Consider the following 7,085-nt stretch of genomic DNA (forward strand, 5'->3'; position numbering starts at 1 on the left):
GTCTACATATAAAGTAAAAGATGATTCCTCTGCTGCTCTTCTGAAGTTTCTAGGTACTGAAAGGACACTTATTTCTGAATGGCCAAAGAGTCCTGTCTTTCATTCCTTAAAAATGCAATATTCCTGGACTGGGGATGTGGCTCAAGCGGTGGTGCGCTCACCTGGCATGCATGCGGCCTCGGTTGGATCCTCAGCACCACAAACAAACAAAGATGTTGTGTCCGCCGAAAACTAAAAAATAAATATTAAAAAAAATGCAATATTCCACCAGGAACAGTGGTGTTGGTGGCAGCAAACACCTCTGATCCCAGCCTGAGGCAGGAGTATTGCAAATTCAAGGCCAACTTGGGCAACTTAACAGAACCTGTCTCCAAATTAAAAATAAAAAGAGCTGGGGATCTAGAGTACCTTGGGTTCAATCACCAATACTGGGGCCAGGGGCATGGGGGAGGAGCAAGATACAGAAGAGGAGCCCTGTCAGATTTCTATTCAGCAAGGTACTCTGGATTTATCAAATTTTGTGCTAGAAATAACCATTGAAGAAGTGAATTTTGATGGAAGCTGCTTTTTAAAAACAAAGTCTTCAAGGTACTGAGGCAGGATATAAGAAAGTTAAAAAAAAACTAGAAAGGAAATATAAATGAAGAACAAGGAAATAAAATGTTAATTGAGAAGTTGGGCACACTTTTCCATGTTTGTTATTCCCTTAGTGACAATCTCTCTTCCAGGCCTTTCACTCCCAAATTTTTGGGAAATCTATAAATCTATCTTGTGCACTGTGGGTTAGTCTACCAATAAAGAGAACAAATAGGGGCTGGGTCTGCAACTCAGTGGTAGAGCATTTGCTTAGCGTGTGTGAGGCACTAGGTTCCATCCTCAGCACCACATAAAAATAAATAAATAAATTAAATAAAGGCATGCTGTCCATCTCCAACTACACAAAAAAAAAAAAAAATTTAAAGAGAATAAGTAAGAAGAGATATGACATTTTAAGAAGCCTATTGTTAGGGGATTGTTTCTAACATTATCTGCTAGATCAGATAATGGAAACCATATCAGCCTGACAATGTGAAAATGACCAGACCATCAAAAACCATCTTGAAATCACCAGACTGATGTCATTCTCACATACTTTCCCATACCCACCCTTCACCAAGTTTCCTTTAAAAGAAGAACCAGGAACTCCAAAAGCATGTCTCTTACTCACAAAATGGTTCACATTCTCCCTAGCATGTACTCCCTGCTTTTATAAATAAATCTCTGTGCTTCTACTGACACATACTGAAATTCTTTTCCATCACTTTTGTCCCATATGTCAAAGATCCCACTGGTTCTGAGTCACGTTCCCCTTTCTCCTTGGGATCCTCTTCTAGAAATATCTGTTCTCCCCTGACACTCTCAATGCAGGCTGTTTTTTTTGTTTTTTTTTTTTTTTTTTTTTTTTTTACTTGCTCTATAACATGCTGCAATAAGTTTAGACATCTTCAGGGCTGAGTCAGTAGAATAAAATGTGCCTGGCCCGTTGTGCTGGTTAGTTAAACCCTCAGAGAATTGTGAAAGAAAGTACCTGAATACTTCTTTCTTCAGCAATCTCCTATCTCCTCACCATAGTTCCAATAGATAATTCAGTGTCTACTTGCTGATCTTTAAATGCTTAAAGCTCCATCACAGCAATCAGATATACCTCCTTTAAAACCATATATTCCTCTATTCTCCCCCATATAAACCCCAGATTGGAGAGCCAGTAGTTCAGTTTTAAGCAGTTGTTTGTTGGCTAAATAAATAAATTTTCTATTATTTCCTTGAATAAGGACACACCTTGTTCTTTTTCACTGGGTAAGGTATGGCTTAGGCAGGGCAGCAATATTTCAAGTAGAAAAGGGTAGTTAGGACAGTATTAAGAACAGCTGTTGTTGAGTTTGAGGAGCAGCTTTTAGTACTTTGGTGAAGAGGAAGAAGTGAAGGAAAGTTTGAAATTGGAAGGTTTTGGTTCCTTGAACTTCATTTTCTCTTCCTTATTTTTATGCTGATTGGGTCTCTTTTTCTTCCCTGTCAACGAACTGTTTCAGTACTTTTGGGCTTTATTTATTTATTTTGCTCCTGCAGACAAACTGGAGGCTGTTATGTGCTCATTCTGAAAACGTTCCTTCAGACTCGCAGAGAGTTAGTAGGTACTGTGCTGTATGCAAATGGGGGCATATTTGTCTGTGTAGGCCAAAAGGAGGAGAGGCATATTGCCAAATGCCTTTAGAACAAAAACAAACTTTTGAAATGGAATATTTTGTAGCATCATTGAAAATAAGCTACACTTTTAGAAAACAAAAAGTACAGAAGAATACTTATCTATAAAATAAATTTTGGGGGAAAAAACCACACACAAAACAAAACATGACTAATACTTCAACAGTGAGTTCACCTCAAGCATTTCATGAATTTCACATGACCCACCCACTTTTCCTCTGTACCTCTGAAGATTACCATATCAGCAGCAATAATACTCTGTTGTTCAAGGGCCAGATTTACATATCAACGTGGCCATGGCATTCCTGAAAGTAGAATATTCTACTGTTCCCCTCATTTGTGGTTTCTATTATAAGGTTAATTTTTGTTCTCTTACCCTCCTCTCTTAATTCCATGCCACCCCCTACCTCTCTCCAATCAGTGCATTTTTTTTTTCTTTGAATAGTTTTCCTCTTTTCCTTTCTCCTGGGTCATGATTTTAACTATCTGCAAATTCATCATGCAAACTATGCTATATTTTAACATCCTCATCACTCAGCACAGCTGATCAATTCTTTGAAAAGACAAACCAGGAACAGAGAAGTAACGAATGGTCATTTCTAAAATGACCCTGGGATGCTTTCTTCCCTAAGATCACCGTGTATGGTATAGATAGATCTCATGGCCCACTTTGTCTTTCTTTCTTCCTTCCTTTCCCCCTTCCTTACTTCCTTTCCCAGGGATTGAACTCAGGGGCATTCAACTACTGAGCCACATCCCCAGCCCTATTTTGTATTTTATTTAGAGACAGGGTCTCACTGAGTTGCTTAGCACCTCGTTGTTGCTGAGGCTGGTTTTGAACTAGCAATCCTCCTACCTCAGCCTCCCAAGCCACTGGGATTACAGGTGTGTGCCACTATGCTGGTTTCATCTCTTTCTTGAGAGGTTCTCCTTCCCTCTCTTCATCCCTTCTTCCCCCTTCTCCTTCTCCTTCTTTTTAAAAAATTTTTCCCCTTTTTAATATTTATTTTAGTTGTCAATAGACCTTTATTTTATTTATTTATATGCAGTGCTGAGAATCGAACCCAGGGCCTCACATGTGCTAGGCAAGTGCTCTACCAGTGAGCCACAACCTCAGCCCCTCCTTCTTTTTGAATGATTGATATTTCTAGATTATATTGGAAATTGTTTAGCAAAAATTTCCCTGCCAAAATTGCATCAAACAATTTTCATCTTCAATGAAAGTTTGGAGAGGGCAAGGCATTATTAAAAATTTCAGGCTCATATGTGTCAAACTTAATGGAAAGTCAGCTGGAGTCTAACAAGCTATTTTAATGAGCTTCCTTTCTTTCTGATGTTCCTCTGGGGATATGTGCCTAAGCAGACCATGAGACTCTGGGAGTAACATGATCATCTTGGCTCTGTTTAGACACCTGTGTGCTCTTTTAGCCTGCAGTAAGAGAAACAGCAGAAGGAGAGAGATGAACAGAGGGAGAGAGAGAAATGAGGGCAGAGAGGGCGTGCAAAGTGTGAGTGGGCATAAGGCCCTGCTGCTTAAGATGGTCCTACAAGAAACTCTTCAGCAGCAGTGGAGGCTGGATGCATCATAGGCCAACAGTGCCTCTGTGTGGGGGTGCCTGGGAGTATGTGCAATGTATTTGTGTGTATTGGGGAGGGAGTGAGGGAAGGAGAGACACATACATTTTTTAAAAAGGAATTGCATGCGTTGGAGGTTTCTTTCGAGAAGACAATATAGAAAGAAAGATTGAGAACCATGGATATAGAGAGTATGCCCCAGGATCCTAAGGGCACATTCTTCTAAATTTCTCCAGCCCCTTTAAAAAAAAAATGTTTGCTGTGTTCACTTTTTCTTTGCCCTCAATCTCTCTGATGCTTGGCTCTCCCTACCCACTGTAAACATCTTTTTAACCTCAATTCATCAAGTAGATATTAAAGTTGATTTGTATTATTTTTTACCAGGTGCTTGTTTAGTGAGTGATCTTGATCTCATGCATGTATGGACTTCCCCTACTGGATTATAAAAGCCATGAGGATTTGTACTTAGAGAAGTTAATAAATCCTCTTGTTCTCTCTCCACTTCTTCCTTGCCAATTCTGGGTACTTCTTTTTCTAAATCTTTTGTTTTATTTTTGCTGTGCTGGGGATTAAACCCAGGGCCTTGCACATGCTAGGATGTGCTCTACCATTGAGCTACCTCCCTAGTCTTCTGAGTACTTCTGAACATATGACTGTGCAATACTTCTTCATAATATTTTCTTCCCTCCACAAAGTCTTTTATGACATGATTGGGATTCATACTTTCCAAATTAAGAATTGTTTACAAGTATTTCTATACTTTTTTTTTTTTTTTTTGTGTGTGTGTGTGTGTGTGTGTGTGTGTGTGTGTGTGCTGGGGATTGAACCCAGGGCCTCTTGCATGCTAAGCACCTACTGTAACACTGAGCTACACTCCCAGCTGTACACTTTTTAAAGTGAGCAGGTTTACTTACACTTTAATTTTTAAAAATTCTATTCTGTGAAAATTTTTAAATATGCAGAAATATAAAAAATATGATATATACTTCATACCAACCACTACCATATTTAACATGTTTGTTTTTCTCTTTAAAAGCTAAATTATACAGCTAACTGCCCTAAGCCTTCCTTATCCTATTCCTCTCCTCTCTCCCCAAGAGATAACCGTTCTCCAAAACTGGGGTCTAAGAGTCCATGACATGGCTCAAAATATCTTGGTCCTCCATCCTAAGAGGTGGGCTGAACTCTTGAGCCCAAGAGTTGCTCGCACACAGCCAGGTGTTGCAAGCAATTCTTAGGTCTCTTGAATGCTCCTTTCCTGAATTCTCCTGAATGCTGGGTGAATTTTTGTCACCTGAGAACATAACCTTCCTTTTTCTTTTTTCCTTTTCTCCCTGCACCCTCACTTCTTCTCTTTTTCTTTCTTTCTTTGTTTTTCTGGTACTGGAGATTGAAAACAGGGGTGCTTTACCACTGAGCTACATCTTCATTCCTTTTTATTTCCTTTTGAGACAGAGTCACGCTGAGTTGCTGAAGGTCTCACTAAACTGCCAAGGCTGTGATCCTTGAGTCACTAGGATTATAGCTCTGAGCTACCATTTCTGGCCCTAAAATAACTTTCCTTATGGCAGCTGGGATTCAGGAAGAGAAAGGAGCAGAGGACCAACCTAGAAAATAAGTTCAACTCTAAAGAAGAGGGCTTAGCAGTGGCCAGGGCTTGTCTGGGTTGGAAGATTGAAGCCATGATGGACCCCAGGCAAAGAAGTGCCCTGAGGTGGAAAAAACTGCAGATAGGCTTTCCCTCTGCTCATGGTCAGAAAAGACAGGCTTGATGTTTCTCATGCTGTAGGGACAACCTGGCTAGGTGGTCTTAGCATGGAAACTGACCTGCTGGAGTCCCCCCCCCCCGAAATATTGTATAGGCCTGATAGAGACCATTCAATCTTTCTGTTATTCCTCCTCAATTTAGAGTTGTCAGATAAAACAGAGATTATCCAGTTACATTTGCTTTTCAGATCAACAACACATAATTATTTTTTGGTAAAAGTATATTTCCAATATTGCATTTGAAATACTTATACTAATAGGATATTTTTCATTTGAAATACAAATGTAACTGGGTGTCCTATATATTTATTAATAAATCTGGTAAGTCTACCTCAGTTGAATTTTTGGGTTACCAAAACACATTAGGAGTCTTTGAAAAGGTACAAGCCCAAGGCTTTTCAGGAGTGATATCAGTAAACACACAATGTCAGGTTCTCAAAGGCCTTTGAGAAGGGTCTGGGGTTGTGGCTCAGTGGTCAAGTGCTTGCCTAGCACATGTGAGGGTTTGATTCTCAACACCACATAAAAATAAATTAAAAAGATATTCTGTCCATCTACAACTAAAAAAATTTAAAAAAAACAAAGGCCTATGATAGGTTTAGACAATGACAACAAAAACAAGTTCACTGACTTTATTAGGACACATATATTTTTAGTTATTTTTTAATCACTTATTGAAGTATGAGATTCACTCAAAGTATAAAATTCTGTGAGATTTTAGCATATTCAAAGAGTGGGCACCCACCACCAAAATCAATTTTAAAACATTTTCACCACATAAAAAGAAATCCAGTATACATTAACATTCACTTTTCTGTCCCAACTTCCCTCCTTCCCTGTTATTTCTCACCCTGAGCACTTGGCAACCTCTAGTGGACTTTGTTCCTTTAGGCCTGCTCATTCTGGGACATGTCATTAAAAATTGAATCATACACTACATGGCCTTCTGTGATTGGTTTCTTTCACTTAACACACTATTTTCAAGGTTTAAGAACAAGATAGTATGTATTTGTACTTTATTCCTTTTTATGCCCAAATAATATTATTTTATAGCTATGGTCCACAAATGGTCTCTCGGTCCATCCATTGATGGACATTTGGGTAATTTCTACTTTTTTGACTATTGGGAATCATGCTACTAGGAGAGAACATTATACTAAAGTGTTTGTGTAGTCACACGTTTTCACTTCTCTTGGGTATATTCCCAGGAGTGGTCGCATGGTAGCCCTATGTTTAATATTCTGAGGAACTGCCAAACTGTTTCCTAAAGCAGCTGCACCATCTTACATTATAATTATCATTGTTTTAGATGGACAGAATGCCTTTGTTTATTTTTTGTGGTGCAAAGGTTCTAATCTAGTGCCTCACACATGCGAGGCAAGCGCGCTGCCACTGAGCTACAGCCCCAGCCCTCTAATTATCATTTTTAAAATAAAGAATTTAAGCCAGGCGCAGTGGCACATGCCTATAATTCCAGCGGCTCAGGAGGCTGAGGCAGGAGG

Source organism: Spermophilus citellus, assembly GCF_964194105.1.
Source record: "Spermophilus citellus genome assembly, chromosome: 10".
NCBI lineage: Eukaryota > Metazoa > Chordata > Mammalia > Rodentia > Sciuridae > Spermophilus > Spermophilus citellus.